At 48.3% G+C, this 22,209-nt stretch overlaps 1 long non-coding RNA gene across 1 annotated transcript; it reads left to right on the forward strand.

The window, feature by feature from the left end:
* Window positions 1-11,133: 11,133 nt before the first annotated feature.
* LOC144318207 (uncharacterized) lies at window positions 11,134-20,813 on the forward strand. Its single transcript, XR_013384022.1, has 4 exons — window positions 11,134-11,794; window positions 17,189-17,346; window positions 17,762-17,875; window positions 18,475-20,813. It is a non-coding gene; the product is annotated as an uncharacterized LOC144318207 (long non-coding RNA).
* The last annotated feature ends 1,396 nt before the right edge of the window (window positions 20,814-22,209 follow it).

Genomic DNA, 22,209 nt, shown 5'->3' on the forward strand with positions numbered 1-22,209 from the left:
AACAGGGGTTGCAAAGATGTGAACCTGCAGACTGCAGAGGGCTGTGCTGAGCTCTAGAACACATGCCACACACGGAGGGCACAGGAACCATATTGCCCCCTCCTTGCTCCTGGAGCACCAAACAGAGGAGACACTGGTTCTGGCCAGGCACCGTGAGTTCTCACCAGGAGCAGCCTATGGGGGGGAGGGGCGGCGCAATGGATAAAGGAGCCTTGTGTCTGTGTCAGTTAGGGAACTCCTCACCGGAGAGTAACAGAAGACAAAGGTATTTGACCTGATCTCCCACCACAAAAGTCTGGAAGTAGGTAGTTGTGGTGCTGGATCTGAACCTCTGGGATTCTCACACAGATTTTCATGATCGCATGATGGTGGCTGTGGCTCTGAGCATCACTTACCAGACACAAGAAAAAATAGGTGGTCGCTAAGATGCCAAAAGTAAGAATTGTTCTCATGAGCCTCCTCCTTTCTATGAGACTCTTCCCCACAACCCCTAGCTTACTTCCGCATTGGCTAGAACCGTATTTGCAGGTCACCTTTAGCTCCAGGGGCAGGTGGAAATACAGATAACTCAACATTATCTCTATGACTCTTTGCCTTTCGGGATTTGCTCCCCTGAGACTGATACAATGCTGTCCAAATGAATCATGTTTAGCAAAGGAGGAAGGGGAACCGCGGTTGGCTGGGCCATTAACTTTGCCTACAGTGGCCCTATTAGATTCTCAATGTTACCGCCAGGGAGCAGATGAATAACTATGGCCTCCTTATAAGCCTTCATCCAAAGCAAGTGGGTGGTGTATTAGTCAGAGCACTCCAGAGAAGCAGAATCAACACACACACACACACACACACACACACACACACATAAAGGTATTTATAATGAGGAATTGGCTTACATAATTATGGAGGCTGACAAGTCCTAAGATCCGTCATCTACAAGCTGGAGAACCCAGGAAAGCTGGTGGTATAGTTTAGCTCAAGTCCAAATGCCTGAGGACCAGGGAGGCTGATGGTGTTAAGTCTGAGTCTGAGCTCAGGAGCTGAAAGGGTGCATGAGATGGGAGAGAGAGCCACCTGGCTAGAGGAAGGAGGGGGGTTCCTCTGAGCATGCCGAGCACAGGAGAGTTGGCAGTAAGAGGCTCTGGAGCACTGTGGAGTACAAGAGAACTCTCCAGGAGAGAGAAAAGAGCATGCAACAAGTATAGCTGAGGTCAGTGTTTGCATCCTCTTCAACGTTTCTCAAGAGACGCTGGTGAGAGATGAGAATTGCTCATTTATTTATTTTGAGGAGAGTTGCTTTGTCAGAACTCTGGGACTACACACACAATTCTCAGAATGGGATTCTATGCAGAGCCTGGTGAGAGGAGGCTTCCAGGTCTGACCTTCACAGAGTGCTCCGAGCCTGGAAGGTAGAGCCCTCGGTGGGCACAGATGTGCTAACTGGGGGATTGTGGGAACACAGGTGCGCCACACCTGCTCTTTTGCCTCTGCCTGCACTAGCAGTGTTCTCTTTAGTGGGAGAAGTCCTTCCCGCCAGGGAGCACAAGCGAAAGGTAGACAGTGAGCTGACTGTGGCTATTATTTGGGGGGATATTTTTAACATTCTATTTTAAAAGTTAACGTGTTGTAAAATTGCTCCTCCCCACATCCCAGTGTAAAGTTTTTTGAGCTTTAGCATGTGTTTAGATTCACGTAACCAAATGCAGTCAGGATACAGAACTGTTCCGTCAATCCAGAAAATTCTCTCATGCTACCTGTTGGTTGTCAGCTTGCTCCCACCTCAACCCCTTCACCACTACAGATTATTTTCCATCACTGTAGCTTTGTCTTTTCAAGAATGTCCTGTAAATGGGATCATACAATGTCTTTTGTTTTGGCTTCTTTCACTCTGTGTGTAAGTGAATCTTTTAAGACTGGCTTCTTTTTTATCTTTTTTTTTTTTTTTTTAGTATAGTTGACATACCATGTTACATTAGTTTCAGCTGTACAACTTAGTGATTTGACATGTTTACACATTATGCTATGTTCACCACAAGTATAGCTACCATCTGTCCTATTACGTCATTATTACACTCTCACCGACTGTATTTCTTATGCCCTGACTTTTATTCCTGTGACTTATGCATCCCATAACTGGAAGAAGACTGGCTTCTTCTATTTAGGCTTTGAGGTTTATCCAAGCTGTCACTGTGTCAATAGCTCATTCTTCTTTATTGCTGAGTAGTATTCCTGCACCTAGAAGTACCACATTTGTTCATCTATTAATCTTTTATTCACCTGTTGAAGGACATTTGGGTTGTCTCCAGTCTTTGGTGGTAATGAATGGGGCTGCCATTGACATTCATGTATGGCTTCTTGTAAACATGGTTTCTCTTCTCCTAGAAACATTCTCAGTTGTAGTATGGTTTCTTTATAAGACACTGCCAAATGGATTTCCAGAATGGCCATACTGTTTTCCATTCCCACAAGCAAGATACAGCTCCTTTTCATTATTGTTGTTGTTAGCCATTCTAGTAGGTGCAGTGTCTCATCATGGTTTTAATGTGCATTTCCCTAACATCGAAGATGCTGAGCATCTTTTCATATGCTAATCTGACTTCCCTACATCCTCTTTGGGGAAGGGTCTGTTAAATCCTTTTGTCCATCTTTAATTAGGCTGTTAGTTTCTTACCATTGAGTTGTGAGAGTTCTTTATAATTTGTATCCAAGTCGTTTGTTGGATATGTGAGTTGCAAATCTTTTATTCCAGTCTCTAACTTGTCATTTCATTCTCTTAACAATGTCTTTTGCAGAGCAAAGATTTTAAATTTTGTAAAGTCTTTTTTCTTATACCCATCATGCTTTGGGTTAGCTTGTCTAAGAATTCATGTAGATTTTCTGTTGTATTTCTAAGTTTTACAATTCCACATTTTATATTCAGATCTGTGATCTATTGTTGTAGCTCCTTAACTTTCCCATACAAAAATATATATAAATTAATATGATTTTTTTTAGATTATTTATTTATTCATGAAAGACACATAGAGAGGCAGAGACACAGGCAGAGGGAGAAGCAGGCTCCATGCTGGGAACCCAATGCAGGACTCCATCCTGGGACCCCAGGATCACGCCCTGAGCCAAAGGCAGACACTTAACCGCTGAGCTACCCAGGCGTCCCTAAAATTGATATGATTTTGATTGATTAGAATTATGCTAACTGTAGAGATTAACTTGGGAACATTTTTACTGTGTTGAGTCTTCCAATCCATGAACATGTCATGTCTTACAATTTGTTTGGGTTTTGTTGATTTCCTCCATTGATGTTTCATGGTCAGATGCTGTATGTATTTTGTCAGCTATAAGCCTAAGCATTTCATTTTGGGGGAGTTATTGTAAATTTCATTGATTTTTAAATTTTGGTTCATTGCTGGGTATATAGAAATACAATTGATGTTTGTGGCCAATCTCCATCCTGTGACCTTGTTAAATTCTCTTGTTAGTTCTAGAAGTTCTTTTTGTGGATTCCTTGGCATTTCTATGTGGTTTATAAACAGGAAGGGCTTTTTTTTGTATGTCTTTTATTTCTTTTTTCTTTCCTTATTTCACCGACTGTGATTTCCAGTACAATGTTGAATAGAAATGGTAAGAATGGATATCCTCACCTTGTTCCTGATTTTAGGGGGGAGAACATTGAATCTTTTCCTAGTCCGTGTTATGTTAACTGTAGGGTTTTTGTTTTTTTTTGTTTTAAATAGATAGCCTTCTTAGGTTGACAAAGTTGAATTATTTTTTTAAATCCTGAATGACTATAGCATTTTGTCAACTGTTTTTTCTGCGTTGATTAATATGTCCATATGTTTTTCTTTTTTCAACTCTACTCTAACCAGTGTTTGGGTGGATTTGAGCAGATATGGAAGGGAGAATAAGGAATGATAGGAAGGAGAATTTAGCAGAAGTACTGAGTTAGAAGTGGCTATGAGAAATATAAGCTTGCGCCTCCACTGAAGAACTCTGATATATTGGGAAGATATTGGACCTATATGTGGGATGAGGTTCAACTCTTTTTATCAAAATCCTAGAGGGGGCAGCCCGGGTGGCTCAGAGGTTTAGCGCCACCTTCAGCCCAGGGCCTGATCCTGGAGACCCGGGATCGAGTCCAACGTCAGGCTCCCTGCATGGAGCCTACTTCTCCCTCTGCCTGTATCTCTGCCTTTCTCTCTCTCTGTGTGTCTCTCATGAATAAATAAATAAAATCTTTTAAAAAAATCCTAAAGGATAAGGTGGTTTCAGAAGTCTGGACACCTGGGCCAGAAGACTTCTAGGATGAACATGTCTCTACTCTCGTGTGAACCACTTGTATACAAATTCATTCGTGTGCTTTATAAGATTTCTAAGTCATCACCCAGGGCAGTGCCTGGCATATGGCAGGGGCTTTACACACTCTGTTCTGATGAATGACCAAGTGAATGAAATGTCATAGACTAGACAGTATAACATTATGATTACCAGCATAGGTTGGGAGTCAGATTGCCTGGATTGGAACCATGACTTTACCATTGTAGACACTGAAGTGTAGCAAATGACTAAATCTCTTTGTGCTTCAGTCCCCCTTATCTCTAAAATGGGCATAATAAAGGTATCTATCATGTAGGGCTTAGAAAACTACCCAGCCCATGGTAAATGCAATATGTCTTACTATTATTATTATTTTATTTTCTTGGAATTAGAGTGCTGCTTTTTTTTATTACATCTCTACCATTCTTTTGTCTTTTTTCTTCTTTCCTTCCTTCCTTTACCTCTCACTTCCTCCCTATTTCTTTCCCTCCCTCTCTTTCTTTCTTTCTTTCTTTCTTTCTTTCTTTCTTTCTTTCTTCTTCTTTCTTTCATTTCTTCTGAAAGTGAAGCTTTAAGATACTTTCTCATAGCAGAGACATAGAATTGGAAGCAACTTTAGAGTTGATCTCACTTAAGCTCTTTGTTTTCGGTGTGAGGGAAGGGAGACTCATAGAAGCCATGTGACCTACTCACAGTCTCCTGGGTCACAGTTGCCCAACTGGAGGTTGAGATATTCTCCTCTGGCCATAAATCAGTTGCTCAACACAACCTACTTGGGACCAGGGGACTTGTAGCTCTGCACATGCATTCTCCTTGGGACCTACTGCTGCCTTGGAAAGTAGAAGGGAGCACTGTCAGCAGCAAACACTGGCCACACCTCCTAGGAGAGATGCTTTGGCTCCTGGGCCTCTCCAGAGAGATCACACACACCTGGAGGCTGCCTTTGTCACCACTGGCCCCTCCTGACCACCAAAGCCATTTAGTTATCTTTTCTGCGAAGGCCTGAGACAGCAGCCCTGAAAACCACCACAATCTGCCTTGTCCTGACTAGAATATTCTCTGTGTTCGTGCCCATAAATATTTCAGGCCATGCTGCTTAGTTATTAATGGAGTGAAATGAAAGAGAATTCTTTAACCTCTCTTCTCCACAGATTGAAAACAAGAGCCAGTATTTGAGAGGCTGAAGTGACAGGTTTGGGGAGATTTTGGTGCTTGTGTGTGTGTGGGAAGGTGCTGCAAATGGACTTGCCCTGTCTTGTATTTATTGTGAAAAAGAAGCCATTCACCCCTTGTTCCAAAACACTCCAGAGCCGTCTTCTGCTCCCTGCTTCTTTGAGACTGTGTGCCCCTGGTAGGGGGTGGATGTTGTCTTGTGATGTCTATCCACACTCTTCTATGGAGCAGATATTCAACATGCACATGGGGAACAAGGTCAACAGCAAGGACTGCCTTCTGTGGAGTGAGCCAGGGGAGCCCTCCGGAGGTCAGTGGCCTGTCAGACCCTCTCAGACCACATCACTGTTGCCCTGAAAGGCTAGCTGCTACGCAGGTGTTTGGCTTCCTGCCTGCCCCCTTTTCCTTTCTCATAGCTAAAGAAGAGGCATTTCACAGAGCGGCCCAGGGTGACAGCTTCTCCATCATTTAAACCCCCTATGGGTTGGAAGAGCAAGGAAGAACTGGCTTTTTTCTAGGAGAGGAAGCAGGGGCAATGGTTTATCTTGCTGTTCCTTTTCATTTGGAACATAATACACCCCAGAAAGCTTAGACCCCACGCTGAAGAAACCAATTACATTGCACAGCATTTTTAGTGCTCTGAGTCTCAGAGCAAAAGAAATAGGTGAGACATTGTCGTCATGGTAGCTAGTCGCAAATTGTCTCCTAAAATAGTATCTGTGCTTGGTAAGAAGGGGCTTAATGCTTCCAGACTGGTAGGAAATACACGCATTCACCAGGCACGTACACACACTCTCACAGGGGCCACTGCATCACCCTGCTGTGCTAGAATTTCCTTTGGGGACCTAGTGAACCAGAAGCCCCCAGCAACAGACCACAACTGAAGGGATTTAAGCTCTAGCATTCCTGTTCTTGTCTCTTTGGTTCATTAACAAATTTGTATTGAGCACTTACTATGTGCCAGGTACTGATCTAGGCACTGGAATTGCAGTAGTGAAAAAGACAGATGAGAGCCTTATGTTCTAGTGGTGATGATGGACCTTCCATATGAGGCAAAGAACTAACTTCGTTTAGTGAAGATCAAGTAGAGATGAGGTGGGGAGACATGCTTTATATTGAGTAGCTAGCAAAGGCCTCTTTGAGACCTGAGACATGAGAATGACGTAGGCATTTGAAGCCCTTGAATACTAGTAGATGCACCTTCTCTCTTCTTGGTGGAGCATCACGACCTGGCTTCTCTCTCCCCCTTTCCTCACCGCACCTCAACTCTGATCTGGATAGCAGTTGGGAAGAACCAACCAGGCACCCCTAACTCTTCTGTCTCCTGCCTTCTACTTTTTCTCCTCCCCTTTCTGTCTGGGGAGCAGCTGCCCTCGGGGGTAGGACTTTGCCTTTGTTCCTGCATGTCCTGGGTCTTAACACTGGTGAGGCTTGGGTCAGACGGTGGAGAGGTTGCACTGGGTCTGGAGTACTGTTTGTAGGCCATTCAGCATTCACATTAAGCTACCCTCTCCACCCTCAACTTTCTTAGTCGTAAAAGGGACATATTGATCTTCTTTTGCCATAGCTTTGTCTTATTTCTCTGTTTGTTCAGACTCAAGTTTAAAAAAAGGAGTACTTTTATTGTGCCCGTCCCCAGACCTCAACTTTGGGGAAGGAGGCTTCAGATGAAGAAAAGAGAAAGTTCAAAAGTTCTGGGACAGCATGAAATGAAGCACCTTTCAAGACCAAAAAAGGAGTGAATGGAGCCAGAACAGGGTGGTCAATTAGCAGAGTGTCAAAGAAGAATCAGAGACATGGAGCTAGATGTATGGCCTTGGAGGCCTTGGGTGGGGTTCAGGGTTTTATTTTAAGCACAATGGAGAGCCAAGAGGAGGATTTTAGGTACAGGTGGGACATGATTTGATTTCTTTTAAGCACCATAAAGCCAAACAAAATAAAAACAAGCAGGAGAATATAGCAGTTTTCTGGATGAGATGTGGTGGTGGCTTGGGGAAAGGCCTTTAGTGGAGACACAAAGAGTATATATAGTTAGATTTTGTAGGTAGAGCTGGGAGGACTTATTAAGGGACTGAAAGCATTTGGGGAAGGAAGATTACAGAGGAAAATCAGGTGGGCCACCTCCTCTGGTTCATGAGGCTGAGTGCCAGAGCTAGGGCATCTAGTCAAGTGGCTCTGGAGATGCACAGGGCTTTGGTGGGTTGACCATGGCCTGGGGGACATGGGATGAAGAGCCAAGGCGTGGATATGTGGCCAGCCCTGAGAAGATGCCAAGGCTTGAGCTTTGCTTTATAGGGAGCCCTCCCAATTTTTACATTAACAAACCACCATACCTTGTCCCATTAAAGATAGCACTGTCCCAGTCTAGCAAGCTAGAAGCTCAGAATCGCCTGTCAACATCATCCTTCTTCCAGCTTCACCTTTCCTTCCACACTTGTCATCATCACTGCTCTACTGGCCTCCCAAACACCAATGTATTTGCCCCTTTCCTTCGTTGTGGCTAGCAGAAACTTTGATTTTTCCCTTAGATTCTTACAATGGCCTCCCTGTCCTCATGGACTGTTCTTTTCTGTTTTTCTCTTCTTTCTCTTCTATCTTTTAAATCAGAATGGTCTTTCTAAGATATATAGGCTGAATAACACAACTCTCCACCCAGAAAATAGTAGTGATGCTTGGTTTTGTGAAGAATAAAACAAACTCCCCAGCAGGACATTCAGTGTTCTCAATAATTCTTCAGGCTCTTCTAGTTACTATGGCTGCAAAACCAACCACCCCAAAACGCACTGGCTGAAAACAACAGCATTTATTATGCTCCTGGATCGTGTGAGTCAGGAATTCAAAAACAGCTTGGCAGAGTAATTTGTGCTTGGGGTCTGTTATGTTGCAGTCAGATGACTGTTGGAATCTTCTGAAAGCTGACCCGGGCTGGCAGATCCATTTCCAAGGTGGCTTCCTCACAGGGCTGGCCAGCTGGTGCTGACTGTCACCTAGGGGCCTCGGTTTCTATTCATGGGGCTGCTTGAGCGTCTTCACGGCATGGTAGTGGGCTTCTCCCGGAATGAATGATCCAAGAGGCCAAGTGGAAGCTTCAGTGCCTTTCATGATTTAGCCTTGGGAGCTGCGCACTTACAGCTTCTGCCCTACCTCGTCGGTCAAGGGGGTCACAAGAGTTCACCCGGGTTCAAGGAGAGGAAACAAAGTCTCCCATCTCTTGGCAGAGGAACGTCAATGTCATATTGTAAGAACAGCCAGTAGGATGGAATGTATATTGGTGCAGCCATCTTTGGAAGATACAATCTGCCACTCGGGCTCTTCACATTTCTCCAAGCATCCTGGGCTTCACCCACTTGTCCACCCACTGGCCACATGTTTTCACAACCTTATTTCTTGTTCCCGCTGTGCCATCGAACAGAAATATCCTTACCCACTTCATCACTCTTCAAGGCTAACTCAAATAACATTTCCTGGGTGAAGCTTCCCTGATCCTTCTCGGCAGAATGAATTCTCCTCCCTTACAATCTCTCTGCATCTTGCTTACGTGTCCAGTTAGCATGTTTTCCCCTCTGCTGTCTGTGAAGTCGCTTATTTAAGGGTCTGTCTTCCCCCACAAGACTGTTAAACTCATCTTCAACCTCCATTTCCTAGCACATGATCAAGCCTAGGGGAAGTTCTGAACACTAATAATAATTACCGAATTACGCATATGTCTGAGAGGTGACCCAGGCGAGATGGCTGTGATGGCTAGGGGTGTGTGTGTGTGTGTGTGTGTGTGCGTGTGTATGTGTGTTTCCAGGCCATGATTCCATCGGGGGAGAGGGATGGCAGCTTCCAGTCCATCAGGCTTGCTCTGAATTTAAGTCAAGGACCTTCCACCGAGGGGATTCATCTCTGCGTGCCCAAGCCAGTGTTGGAGATCCTGTCCCTAGACAGAAGAGGCGGTGCAGAGCTCCTGGCTGGCTCTGGTGTGTAGCAGTCCTGGGGAAAGTGTTCTCAGTTACAGCTACACTCACTCAACCTCTAGTACAGCCGGGACTGCATGTCTAGGATTTCAAATTTAACACATCCGCCTCACCTCCTTCCTGTGTCAGTGAATGCCTCCTCTGCTCAGGCAGAAAAGCCCTGACTGCTCCCTAAGTCTTTTCTTCTGTTCTGTCCTCCCCTCCCCCACCGCCCATCTGTAGGTCCCAGTGGCTTTATCTTTGGAATAAACCCTGAATCTGACCTCTTCTCATCCTCTGCCACTGACACGCTGGGCTGAGCCACCCTCATCTCATCTAGACAACCACAGAGGCTCCTGATTGTTCTCTCTTTTTCCATGTTTGCCTCCTCCCATTCTGGCCACCTGCACAGCAGACTAGTGACCTTTCTGAAGGATGTGTCTGGTCACATTCTCCTGTGTGTGCACCTGTCCAAGGCCCACACGTAATCCTGGGAGTGAAATCCAAACCGCCTGTCTGGCCTGGAGGATGCTGCATGCTGTGCCTCCTGGTCACCTCTCCAACCCTACCATCACCTCCCACACTCTTCCAGGTTCCAGCCACATTCACCTTCACCTTCACCTTCACCCTGCTTCTTGAGTTCAGCAGCCTTGTTCCCACCTCCAGGAACTTGCACTGGCAAGCATCAAGGCATCCTCTGTCTCATGATTGCCTCCTTGTCACATTCACGTCTGTGCTCAAAGGTCTCCGCTGAAAGGCCTCCTCTCCCTACCTTCTGGCCACCCTGTCCCACTGCCCAGCTCTCCTTCCTCCATAGCCCTCATTCCTGCTGGAACACAGTCATTATTAGTTTGCTTGCCCATCATGAGTTCCCCAGAAGAATGTCAAGTCCAGGAGATCAAGGCTGTGTAGATGTGTCCCATGCTGCAAGTAGGTACCCCTCTCGTCCACAGCACGCCTTGTACCAGAAGTTGTCTGGAGGAAGGCAGGTGGCAGGAAACACCTGACCATCTGCAGAAGGAGAGCAGAGAGGGGCAAAAGAAACAAACCAACAGTAAAAAGAACAAGCCGGGGAGTAGGTGAATGCCTGGTCTCTCTGCCGAGCTCCTCTGGAGGTCTAGCACTCCCAGCCTCTTCAGAAATCAGGGTGTCGTCCCCAGGACCCATTCCTTATCTTTGGTGTTTTCTCCGCATTCCACTCTCCTTGTTCCCTGGGGCCCTGGGTGCGTGGAGGCCTGACAGTCCCAGCGGGGTCCGCAGGCTGGAGAGATTACCAGGAAGGGCTGAGCTGCCCGCCCCCCAAGTATCCTGCAGCCCTTTCCAGTTCTCCCTCCCAGAGGGGCCTTGGGACTGGATCTCGGCCCAGCAGAGCTGCTCCTCTCCACTTCTCTTCCCTTTTTGGCAAGGGGATTGTTTTCGCCAAGCTGAGTGACTAGCGACCTCCTGCAGCATCCACTGGGGAAGAAATAATTAATGCCAAACACACGGAGGTTCCAATTTGCCGGCGCCAGAGTGCCATTCTCTGCATTTCCAAATGAGTTTGTTTTGCACACTTTGCAGATCTTTGGAGGAAGGCCACAAAGAATTCCTGGGTCTTTGAGCACAAGTGGCTCTTCTCCTTCGGGAGTGTGAGTGAGCCTGAGACCCTGTTTTCATCTGTGAAATGGGGCAGCAGGACCCTGCACCTGCTCATCTGACAAGGCTGGTGTGATCATCCACACGGTGATGGACAGTCACTGCTCTGCTAACTGCCCTTTCCACTCTAGCGTGGATGGTACCTAATCTGAGAATCTTTGGTGATGGCAAGAATTCGCCTCAGCTCCCTTTCTCCTGAAACCTAATCCATGACCTGCTCAAAGGAGACCAAAGCCCATGTCAAGGCCTCCCTTCCCCTTGGACTTGGAGCTGAAGTTCAAGAGGAATATCTGGAGAAGTCCCTCTGGCCTTCTTGAGTGGCCCCAGACCTTTCTTGTTTCTCCTTTTTTTTGGAATCTCTAGGTCAGAGGGAGGTGGGTTGGTCCTCTTCCATCTGAGTGAGTTGATGAGGCAGAAGAACCAGGAGTCCCTCACGGGTGGGTGACTGGTGGCCCAAAGACAGGTTGGGGAGGGCATGGGGGCAGGTAGAGTTGGGGCCTGGCACCTAGTGGATCTAAGTGCATCCATCTGAGAGCCCGCTGCTCAGGGAGGCCACCAGAGACACGTGGCACCCGTACTTTCTGAGAAGAAATTAGGATGTGCCTCTGCCCCAGATCTGACCTGGAGAAACCACCTCATACCTTTGCCCTGCAGAGAACTGGCCTCTCCCGGGATCCCTGAGCGCTGGCCTCTTCCTGGGGGTTGGAAACCTAGTGCTGAGAATGTCAACCTGCAAGGTAGGAGCCGTGGGTTTGTTCAGTTTTGGTACCCTGAAGGAGTGTGTGTGTGTGTGTGTGTGTAGAATGAGCATCCAATCATACATTCACTTGTTCAACACACTTGTACTGGGCCCCTGCTGTGGTGCAGGTAACATGCAGGACTCGTTATCTTACTGACCTTTCTGATCTTGTGAGGTCATGCCTCTCACCCCATTTTACTCCCAGTGACCCGGAGACTGGGAGAAGCCAAGTGTGAACGAAGCGATGTTAGGGTTGGGATGAGGCCCTAGCTCTTCTACTCAAAGTCAGTTGCCTACCTAATGTAACGATTATGTCCCCGTTTTGTGTCAGAGTCTGGGCCAGGGGGTCTAGACAGAGCATCTTCTTTAATCCCACCTTTGGAGGTTGGCAGAATTTGCCCAACTCTACAGATGAGGCTGTGGGGGCCCAGAGGAGTTCAATGGCAAGCCCATAGCCACTCGTCTCTGTGCTATAATCCCTCCCTGCCACCTCTGCTCATAATGCATTTTTAGAAAACCAGCCATATTGAGATGTAATTCATATATACAATACACCCATCTAATGTGCACAATTCAATGGTCTTTAATATACTTATAGAAATGTGCAATTATTTCCATAATACATTTTAGAATATTTTCATTACCCATAGGGAAACCCCACAGCCTTGAACTGTCACCTCTCCACCCCTGTACTCCTGGGCCCAGGGGCAAGCACTAATCTACTTCTTATCTCTATTGATTTGCCTATTCTGGAAATTTCACACAAGTGGAATAACACAGTATGTGGTCTTTGGTGACTGGCTGTTTTCATTTTGTATGATGTTTTCAAGGTTCACTTATAGTGTAGAATATATCAGATCTCTGTGCCCTTTTATGGCCGAATAATATTCCATACTGTGGATAGACCACATTTTGTTTATCCATTCATCAGTTGATGAACTTGTAGGTTGTTTCTATTTTTGGCTATTATGAATACTGCTCATGATGCATTTTTAAAAGAAAATAGGAAACCAGAAAACAGGGGAGACCCAAGGCCAGCTGCATGCACTGGCGATCTAGACAGCAAGGACTGGCTGGTCTGACAGTGGTCACTGTGGGGAAAGGCTGGCCAAACCTCCTTCTGGCCTGGGGTTGCCCCCAGGGCTTATAGGGCCTCGCTCAGGGTGGCTTCTCTAAGGTGGGCTTTCCTCTCCAGGCCACAAGCTTTGCGACCTAAGTCACCAGAGCTTGCCCAATGGGAGAAGCAGGTGCAGTATTTTCTCTGGACACTCCTGCTGCCATCATCCCTGGCATGGCCTTGCACCCCAGCCTTTGAATCAATTTAACACTGGCCAGGGAGCAATTTAACAGGTTCCATAGGTCTCTGTTGCTCTGCTGGAGAGGAAATTCATTTGCAGGGTAATTTTTAAAGCCTTTTATGTAAGTCTTATTCAAGAAATGAACCTTTTGATTCCTCAAGGAAGAAAAGGTAAAACTTGAAAGGTGTTAATTACCTTGCCTATGAAATGGGCAAAATATGAATTCTGGCTCTAGGGGGAAAGATTGTTGGCACATCAAGGACCCATACTTCTTTATTCTATGGCTGGGATGATCAAAAGTTGATGGAAATGTGGCCTTGACCCCAAATCAGGCACGTTGCCCACATATAGTTGGTTCCCAAAACATTTTTTTTTTAATTTTTTTTTAAATTTTTATTTATTTATGATAGTCACAGAGAGAGAGAGAGAGAGAGAGAGAGGCAGAGACATAGTCAGAGGGAGAAGCAGGCTCCATGCACCGGGAGCCCGATGTGGGATTCAATCCCGGGTCTCCAGGATAGCGCCCTGGGCCAAAGGCAGACGCCAAACCGCTGTGCCACCCAGGGATCCCCAAAACATTTGTTTTTTAAGCCCCAAAGACTTCCAGGCAGTCTCCAGCCTTGTTCCCAATGGCAGCAGAGAACAGCCTGCCTGCTGCCCTGGGGACTCTGCTGTGTCTTCCTGGTGCTGGTCAGGGGTTGCCTAGCCATGGAGGAGGTAGCAAGGGAGAAGGAAGGGGAGACACCACAGGGTGGCCCATGGGTGTTGGGGCTGCACATAGGAGGCTCTGGGTTTGACAGTGGTGGCATCTGGGAAGGGTGTTATCTTAGAGGCCAGGTGGAATGGTGATGGCTTGGAGAAGGGGACCCTTGAGTTCTCTGCCTATTGGTGGGAACCTTGAATGATCTTGGGGGCGTGAAGAAAGAACACGTTCTGATGGGACCTCAAGCGGTGGATATCTGTGGGAGAAAGTACCAGGAGCCGTGTGCAGGAGCTATGATGGAACAGAGCATTCTGTACTGAATCATGGGCCTCATGACTGCAGAGTGATACGGAAGGGCCGAGGTGGCCCAGCTGTCCTGCTCACAGGAGTCATAACACTGTAGCTATGAGGAATCCTGAATTAGAAAATGTCAATGTAGACCCAACCAAAATGAGAAATGGACAAGAAATCAGCAATAGAAATTTTCTGGGCCAGGAGATTACAAAATCTGATGATTTCTTAGAAGGAATAAGAAGGAGGCAGAGGAGGAAGGGAGGAGGGGGAAGGGAGAGGAGCAAGAGGAGGAAGGGGAGGAGGAGGGGGAGGAGGAGGAGAAGGAGAAGGAGAAGAAGAAGAAGAAGAAGAAGAAGAAGAAGAAGAAGAAGAAGAATTATCATCAATCTACCCACACTTGTGGTACCTGGAGAACAGAGGCCTTCCTAGGGCCACCTCTAGGAGGATAGAGATGACTTGGTGGCTTTGAGAGGGGACAGATCACCAACAGCTTCTGCTGACACAGCCACAGAGCGAGCGTCGATTGGCAGAGAGCAGATATCTTCTAGGTGTGATACTACACCTGCCTTCTCACATGGGTCCCCCTGTGTCAATAAACCTGAGGTTACCAGATGTCCCATGGGACCTGACGCTTCCCCAGTGCACCACAGGGGTGTGTGTGTACTTAGGCTGCAGTGTGGGGACTTCAGAGTGAAGTGTATGTGACAAAAGGAGGCCTTTCCTAGAGCCATTTCAGGGCCCTGGGGACCTTGGCTTGTCTCCAACTAGCTACATAGAAGGAGTCACGATGGAGTCTTGGGTCCGCAATGGGGTAAGCAGATGATGTGTGCTAAGAGCTTAGCCTGGGGAAACCATGGAGCTGAGAGAGCAAGCACAGGGCAGGAGCCAAAGGGAGCTTCTGAGCTTGTGAATCTTTGGGGCTTCTCATTGGGGAAGGACTAGGTTGCCTCGCGGGGACTCTGTCTGCATCTGGGGTCACAGCTCACAGACAGCTGTTCTTCAGGTGCCTGGGGGCCATTTCAATGCTGTATCAACGTGTGGCACATCAGAGCCAGAAGCCGTCTTAATAGTGGGGTCCTGGAGCTTTAAACAGGCCCTAGAACTTAAAAGCTTTCTCAGAAGGAGTCTCCGGGAACCCAGGAAAGAGAGAAAGAAGGGGCAACAGGTTTGCCACCAGCTGGTCTGCATGGAGTTTCTGTGCAAATTATTAAAAGCAGCCCCCTTTGGGCAGATGTATCCCTCAGGGCACGTGTCTGGCATCAGAGAGGGTCTTTGTGCAAAGATACGGGGTTTGGCAAATAAAGCACAGGCTGTATTTTTGGTGCCTTTGTGCAGTCTACAACCTCCTCATATACAGCCTGTGGTAGGCTGAATAATGGCCCTCCCCCCCAAAAAATATATATATATATATCCCCATCTCAATCAAGGAGATGGGGATAAATGTTAACCTTCCCTGTAAAGAGAACTTGCAGATGTGATTAAGTTAAGGACCCTGAGATGGGGAGATTATTCTGGATTGTCTGGGTGGGCCCAAAATGTCATCACAAAGGTCCCGGTGAGGAGAGGGAGGCAGGGAGTTCAAAGGAGGAAGCAGGAGGTGCTCCCCGGAATGCCATTCAAGGAAGGGTCCTGTGTGAGGGAATGCAGGGGCTCCCAGAAGTACCAGAGGCAAAGAAATGAATTCTCCTTAAGTCTCCTAAAGGAACTGATGCTGTGTCACCTTGATTTTAACCAACTGAGCCTGATTTTGGACTTCTGACCTCAGAACTGGAAAATAATTAATTTGTGTTGCCATGAGCCACCATGTGTGTGATTCGCTGCAGAGGCGGCCTTCTTCCTTCAAGCCTTCGCTCTGCATCTGTGATGCCTGTTGGGGTTTCAAGTTTGATTTTATTCCACGGAGAAGGAGAACTGCCAAGGCCGTCTAAAAACACAGCGATGGAGGGTGGATGAGTATCGTTCCCCAGATTGCATTCACTCACGTTGATAACCACATTTTGGTTGTGGGAGAAAATCTTTCTTCTTAGGAAATGCACCCAGAAGCATTTAATATGGTGTGTGGAACTTATTCTTCAATGAGTCAGAAAAAAATTGTGTGTGTGTGCACGTGTGTGCGTGAAAAGAGCAGATGATAAAGCAATAGGGCAAATGTGCACAGTAGCTAAATCTCAGTGAGAGTATCTATACATGTTCTTAGTGCTGTTGCAACTCCTATAAATTTTGGAATGATTTCCAAAGAACAAGGTTAAACAAGCCGGCTGTAAGAAAACGCTCTGGGAGCAGCAGTGTGGAGATGATGGGGAGCTTGCACAAAGCCTCCAAACCTGTCTGCAGCTGAGCCTAAGGTGGAGCCCCGGGCTGCTGAGTTCCAGGATGTGCTTTGATGTGCAAATACCCACAGGAAGTTGTAGTACATCTAACCGGCTTGGGCTAAGGTGTTGAACTGCTTCCTGGGCTATTCTCCTGATCCTGAAAGCAGTGTGACTCTGTGGGTGGGCACAGGGGAATGGTCTGGAAAGGAGGCCGAAGGCCCAGGACCTGGCCGACCTGGCCCATTTTTCTGAGTAGTCCTACCTTGCCGGGATCCTACTAGGACATTATTTGCTATCGTCCTGAGTGTCGAGAGGTATTGGGATTCATTGGATGTCCTTCCGCTAAGTCCTGGGATTATTGCTATGTTCAATCCACAGTGAATGTTCATTGCACACTTATTATAAGGGCTGGATGCAGATAACACAGCGTGTTCACAGTGTGAACAGGGGAAATGGGGCTTGTGTGGAGCGTACAGTCTATGGGAGAGAAAGATCCAACAAACAAAAAAAAGAGAACTATTTTGCTCAGTTGACAAGGGGTCACATAGAGCAGCCGTTCTCAACTTTTTTGATTGCACATCTATCAAAAAATACCAAGCACTTCATACATACACACACACACAGACATATGCATATAAAATTGTTTGCAAATAACATGCAAGCACCGTTATACCAATGCATTATAAAATGTACATAAAATAAAAATATCATAAAATGGAGTAAACAATAGTAGGAACGGAAATTCTGCTGCTTCTTGTATCACTGTATCGTCTCTGGCCCCCCAGAGTGTGTGTCCTGCTCTCAGGACCCTGGAGACAAGAAAAGGTAAGGGGCTTGCCCCAGACAGGATGTCCAGGAAGACTTCTCTGAGGAGGGGTCGTTTGCCTCAAGACCTGACCAATGAGGAGGAGATGCCAAGAGACCTGGGGAGAGAGCCTTCCAGGTAAGGGGCCAGCAGCTACCAGGCCCAGAGGATGCAGTGGGCTTGGTGTTCTGAGGAAGAGACAGAGGGTCAGGGTGTCTGGAGCAGAGGGGATGGAGAGCAGAATGGCCAGAAGGTGGTCTGCGAAGAGAGCACAGGCGGGATTCTGGAGGCCCTCCGGCAGCGCTGGGAGTGCGGGTTTAGTTCTGACACCACGGGAAGCCCGTGGAGGGTTGCCAGCAGGATCGCCCAGTGGTCATTGGTGCATTTGAAATAATCTCACTGGCTACTCTGCAAGAAGGGACTGTGGGTGCAGGATCAGAAGCAGTGAGACCAGGCAGGAGCCTCTTGCTCCAGCGAGAGATGACGGTGCCTTGAATTTGGGCCGTGGCCGAGGAGCGAGCGGGAAGTGGATGGCCTGGGATATGTTTTGCAGGCAGAGTTGCAGGTCGGACACGGGCGAAGAGTCAGAGCGGACTCCTGCACTGCCAGCCTGGGTACTGACTGAAGGGGAAGTTGAGGCTCGCTTGTGCCCCAGCCGGGGGAGACCGTGAGTGGGCACTGTGTGTGTCTGGGAGGCCGTGTCTGCATGTGGGGACGGTGGGCCTAAGCTGGGCGGTCACTGGGGAGAGAGATCAGTGATGCGGGCCTGCGGGTGGTGTCAGAGGGCAGCCTGGGGCCAGCAGGGGGCCGCTCGAGAGCCCAAGAAGGGAAAAGGTGCAGGAAGGAAGCAGGGAATCACCAGGGACGAACTGCACCGGAGGCTCCAAGTGCTTCCCAGAGTCAACCCTGCGGCTCCCACGCTGCCAGGCAGAGCGGTTTGGCGTGCAGCAGTAGCCCCAGGCCCGGGGACTGGCAGCTGGGAGGCCCTCAGCTCCTTTGCTCCAGAAGAATGTCAGACTCCGCCCCTGGCAGCAGGTGGCTGGGTTGGAAGCCGCCAGGCCAGGCGGGAAGCCACACTGGCCCGGGGAGGGCGCGGGCACCGGCTCCGGCTCCGCCGCCTCCTGCGCGCTGCAGCTGCTTCCAGGCCCTGAGCTCATGACATCTTGACGAGCCAGGCAGCCAGCAAAGCCGCTGCGGCCCGAGAGCCGAGAGCCGGGGCTGCCCCGGGAGAGCCCAACACGTTTCCACGGCTTTGCCCACGGACAGGTATGAGGGCCAGCCGCAGATTCCCCCGGCTCGGAGCTGCAGCTTATTTTCTTCTAACGGAGCGTGACTTCGACGTCAGACTCCCATTCCACCAACGGCAGAAGGCATCAGCACCTCTTTCAAGTCTGACTTTATCGCTGCCTGGGGTGGCATCCAAATGCCACGGGGGCACGTGGGTCCTGGCTGTGTCCGGCTGTGTGTGCCGCAGACCTGAGTCCCTCTGGTCTTCTGCCATCAGTCCACACCCCTTCTGCCTCCGAGACCCCCCAGGTCCACCAGCTCTCGCTGCTGCCTGCATGTGTGGGAGACATTCCCCTGCACCCTGCTTCCTAGGCCCTGAGAACTTCTGCTTCAAGCTCCCCTTGGTACCTGGGTTCACTGACAGACTCTTTTATGCTGCAACGTGGCCCATGGGACCTGCGACCCCGACGGGGCTGCTCCACCCCGTTGCACCCCCCTGCAGACACGAGGCTTTGGCCCCACCGCACTGGGCCGGGCAGTCCTGAGTCTTCTTGGTTTCTGACCAGGGACCAGGAGCTATGTCTCTGACTGATACGAAGAACCAATTCCTTCTTCACTCAAATAGCATCTATTGTGAAGTGAAAGTCACCCACCCCCCCACCTTTGTACAGCGCATAGAACTCTGATGATGGTCAGTTTTGTGTGTCAACTTGGATGGGTAAAGATATTTGGTCCAACATTATTCGGGATATTTCTGTGAAATTGTTTGTTGGATGAGATTCATATTAAAATCTGCGGACTTGGAGTAAAGCAGATTACTCTCCCTAATGTGGGTGGTGTCCTCCAATTAGTTAAAGGCTGTAATAAATCAAAGATGGACCTCCCCAGGCAAGAGGGGCTCTGCCAACAGACAGCCTTTGGGAACAGAGACTCTTCCCCGAGTCTCCCGCTGCCAGCATACCCTCCAGATTTTGGACTTGCAACCTCCACAAATAGTATGAGACAATTTTTTAAAAATAAATCACTCCCTCCTTTTCTCTCTCTCCATGCCATTGGTTCCATTTGTCTGGAGAACCCTGCCTAATACGCCTCTGATAGACTAAGGATTTGGTTTAATACTCCCTTCTGGAGGCAAAGCACATGGACTTCTACATGGGTGGATGGGTGGAAACTCGTTCCACTTTAGGGCACTCCAAACATTTCATGGGTTGGATTATGCTGGGGTGACTCTGCATGGAAGCATCTCTTGGGGAAGTCCATCTTGCAGATGGAACATGGCATTCCCTCCAGGCACAATGGTTTGACTTTTGAATGCCCTATGTGTGCTTACTCAGCCAAGAGAAGCCTCAAGCCATCTGAGTCCACCGCCTCTCCAGGACCTCAGGGGGCTCTAGGATTTGGCACCACATCCTAGAGTTGCTGGGCGACTGTGGGACCAATGCCGCCATAGGTATCCCCTGGGAAAGGCCTCTTTGGGATTCAGGTCCCCGTCTTTGCGTCCTGGAGCTTGAGCCATGTTGGACCTCTAGACATGCTGGCCAGGAGGGTCCACCTCACTCAAAGCTCAATACCACTGCTGACCCTGCACACTACATACATGCAGTGTATTTGTAAGCTTTCTGGGCTTTCCAGGCTTCTCCACATCAACTGCTCCCTTCTCTTGGGAGCCTCTTACAGCTTCCTCTTGAGAACACAGTGCTTTTTTTCTCCTTCTGTCTCCAGTCTCCAGCACGAGGCTGAGAAGGTGATACATAATTCATATTTGTTATATAAATGAATGAATATTCCTGGTCCTGTCCTATGGCCAAAGAAGCAAGTTTATCACAAGCCGGAAGATTTCTTTGTTTTGTTTTTTTTTTCTTTAAGATTTTATTTATTTATTCATGAGCCACAGAGAGAGACAGAGACATAGGCAGAGGAAAAAGCAGGCTCCTTCCAGGGAGCCCGATGTGGAGTTCAATCCCAGGACCCCGGGGAACACGACCTGAGCCAAAGGCAGCCACTCGACCACTGAGCCACTCAGGTTCCCTGAGCGGGAGGATTTCTACTTTATGCTGAGACCACTGCTGGGATCAACGCCAGGATGTTGGCTCTCTCATTACTCATCTTCCTGCCCAACCCCACTGCCCCAGGTGCTGACCCTGCCTAGGAATAGTGGCTTTTGCTACACCTGTCTGGTGTGATATGTCATGAGGTCATTGCAAATACCCCAAGGGAACCTCCAGATTCCATAAGCACACCATCTTTCCCTTGTTAGTCAGTATAATGGGCATCTCTTGAGAAATAAGTTATTTGTGTATCCAGGAACATTTGTAGTGAAGTGTATACATATGTTGGCCATTGCTTTGGATTGCTCTTCAATTTTATGGAGATTAGGTTTCTAGAGTTTATAAATCTTTTTTTTTAAAATTTTTATTTATTTATGATAGTCACAGAGAGAGAGAGAGAGAGAGAGGCAGAGACACAGGCAGAGGGAGAAGCAGGCTCCATGCACCGGGAGCCCGACGTGGGACTCGATCCTGGGTCTCCAGGATCGCGCCCTGGGCCAAAGGCAGGCGCCAAACCGCTGCGCCACCCAGGGATCCCCCACGGTTTCTAGAGTTTAAAAGGAGCTGTAGGAAATCACCCCATTGCCAATGACCCTCAGGTGTTCTCCCTCACCCAAAAGGTAGCACTTTTGCAGAAAGACTGGAGGGGCATTGAAGCTGTGGCAAGAAGCACACATTTGGAGCCACTGGTTCCTGGCAAAATGCCTAAACTCCTTTTCACAAGAACCAAGGAGGACTCAGTCTGAGACTCTGGCCAGAGGTCAGAGTGAAGGTGGGATTCCATCCTGTTATTTGTAGAGACAGAGCCAGTCTGAAAATGGGGAAGGGCACTCAGCAAGGTTGGTGACCAATACCAAAGGCCAAGTCCATGGGCTAGGACACAAGAATGCATAGCCAATTGGAATGGAGTGCAATTCAAGCAAAGGGGTGTCTGGGGGCAATAGTAAAGATTGGGGTTTAACCGGCTGAATTGCACCCCTTCAAAACTCATATGCTATAGTTGTAACCCCTTCTTCCTCAGAATGTGATTGTATTCAGAGGTGGGGCTTTAAAAGATGTCATTAAATTAAAATGAAGTCCTTAGGGTGGGCCCTAATCCTATATGACTGGTGTCCTTATAAGAAGAGATTAGGATGTAGACACAGATGGAAGATCATGGAAAAGACAACTGTCAACAGGCCAGAGAAGAGAGAAGGCTTCTGAGAAGCAACCCTGCCGACACCTTGATCTTGGACTTCTGGCCTCCAGAATGGTGAGAACATAAATTTCTGTTGTTTAAACCACCCTGAGCAGCTCTAAGGGGCGGACAAGATACTCTTGTGCTAGTGCTGCTGGTCACCAATCAGGTGAGTCAGAGCTGGGTGGGGCTGGGCTCAGGGTATGAGGTCCAGATGGGGTGACTGTTATGTGGCTTCCTTGAGTTTAGGGAAGAGGGGACAGAGGGTGGCTGTGAATGTTGCCCGAGGCAGAGTCCTCTCACTGCTCAGTTGGGAGCGGGCCTTGTGGGGGTGATGGCTCATCCCCTGCTGACCCTGCTCTGAGTTCTGAGCTGTGTGTTTCTCTGACTCAGCCTCTGCACCTGCTTTTCCTCCACACTTGGCTCTTGATGGAGCCAAATAAGATGGATAAAATGGAGACTCACTCACTGCTCAAACTGATGTTGGTAGAGACTTGCCCCATCACCCGTGTATCACACCTGCCTTCTTGGTTCAGACTGGGCTCTGTT

This window comes from Canis aureus, chromosome 8 (assembly GCF_053574225.1).
Source record: "Canis aureus isolate CA01 chromosome 8, VMU_Caureus_v.1.0, whole genome shotgun sequence".
Taxonomy (NCBI): domain Eukaryota; kingdom Metazoa; phylum Chordata; class Mammalia; order Carnivora; family Canidae; genus Canis; species Canis aureus.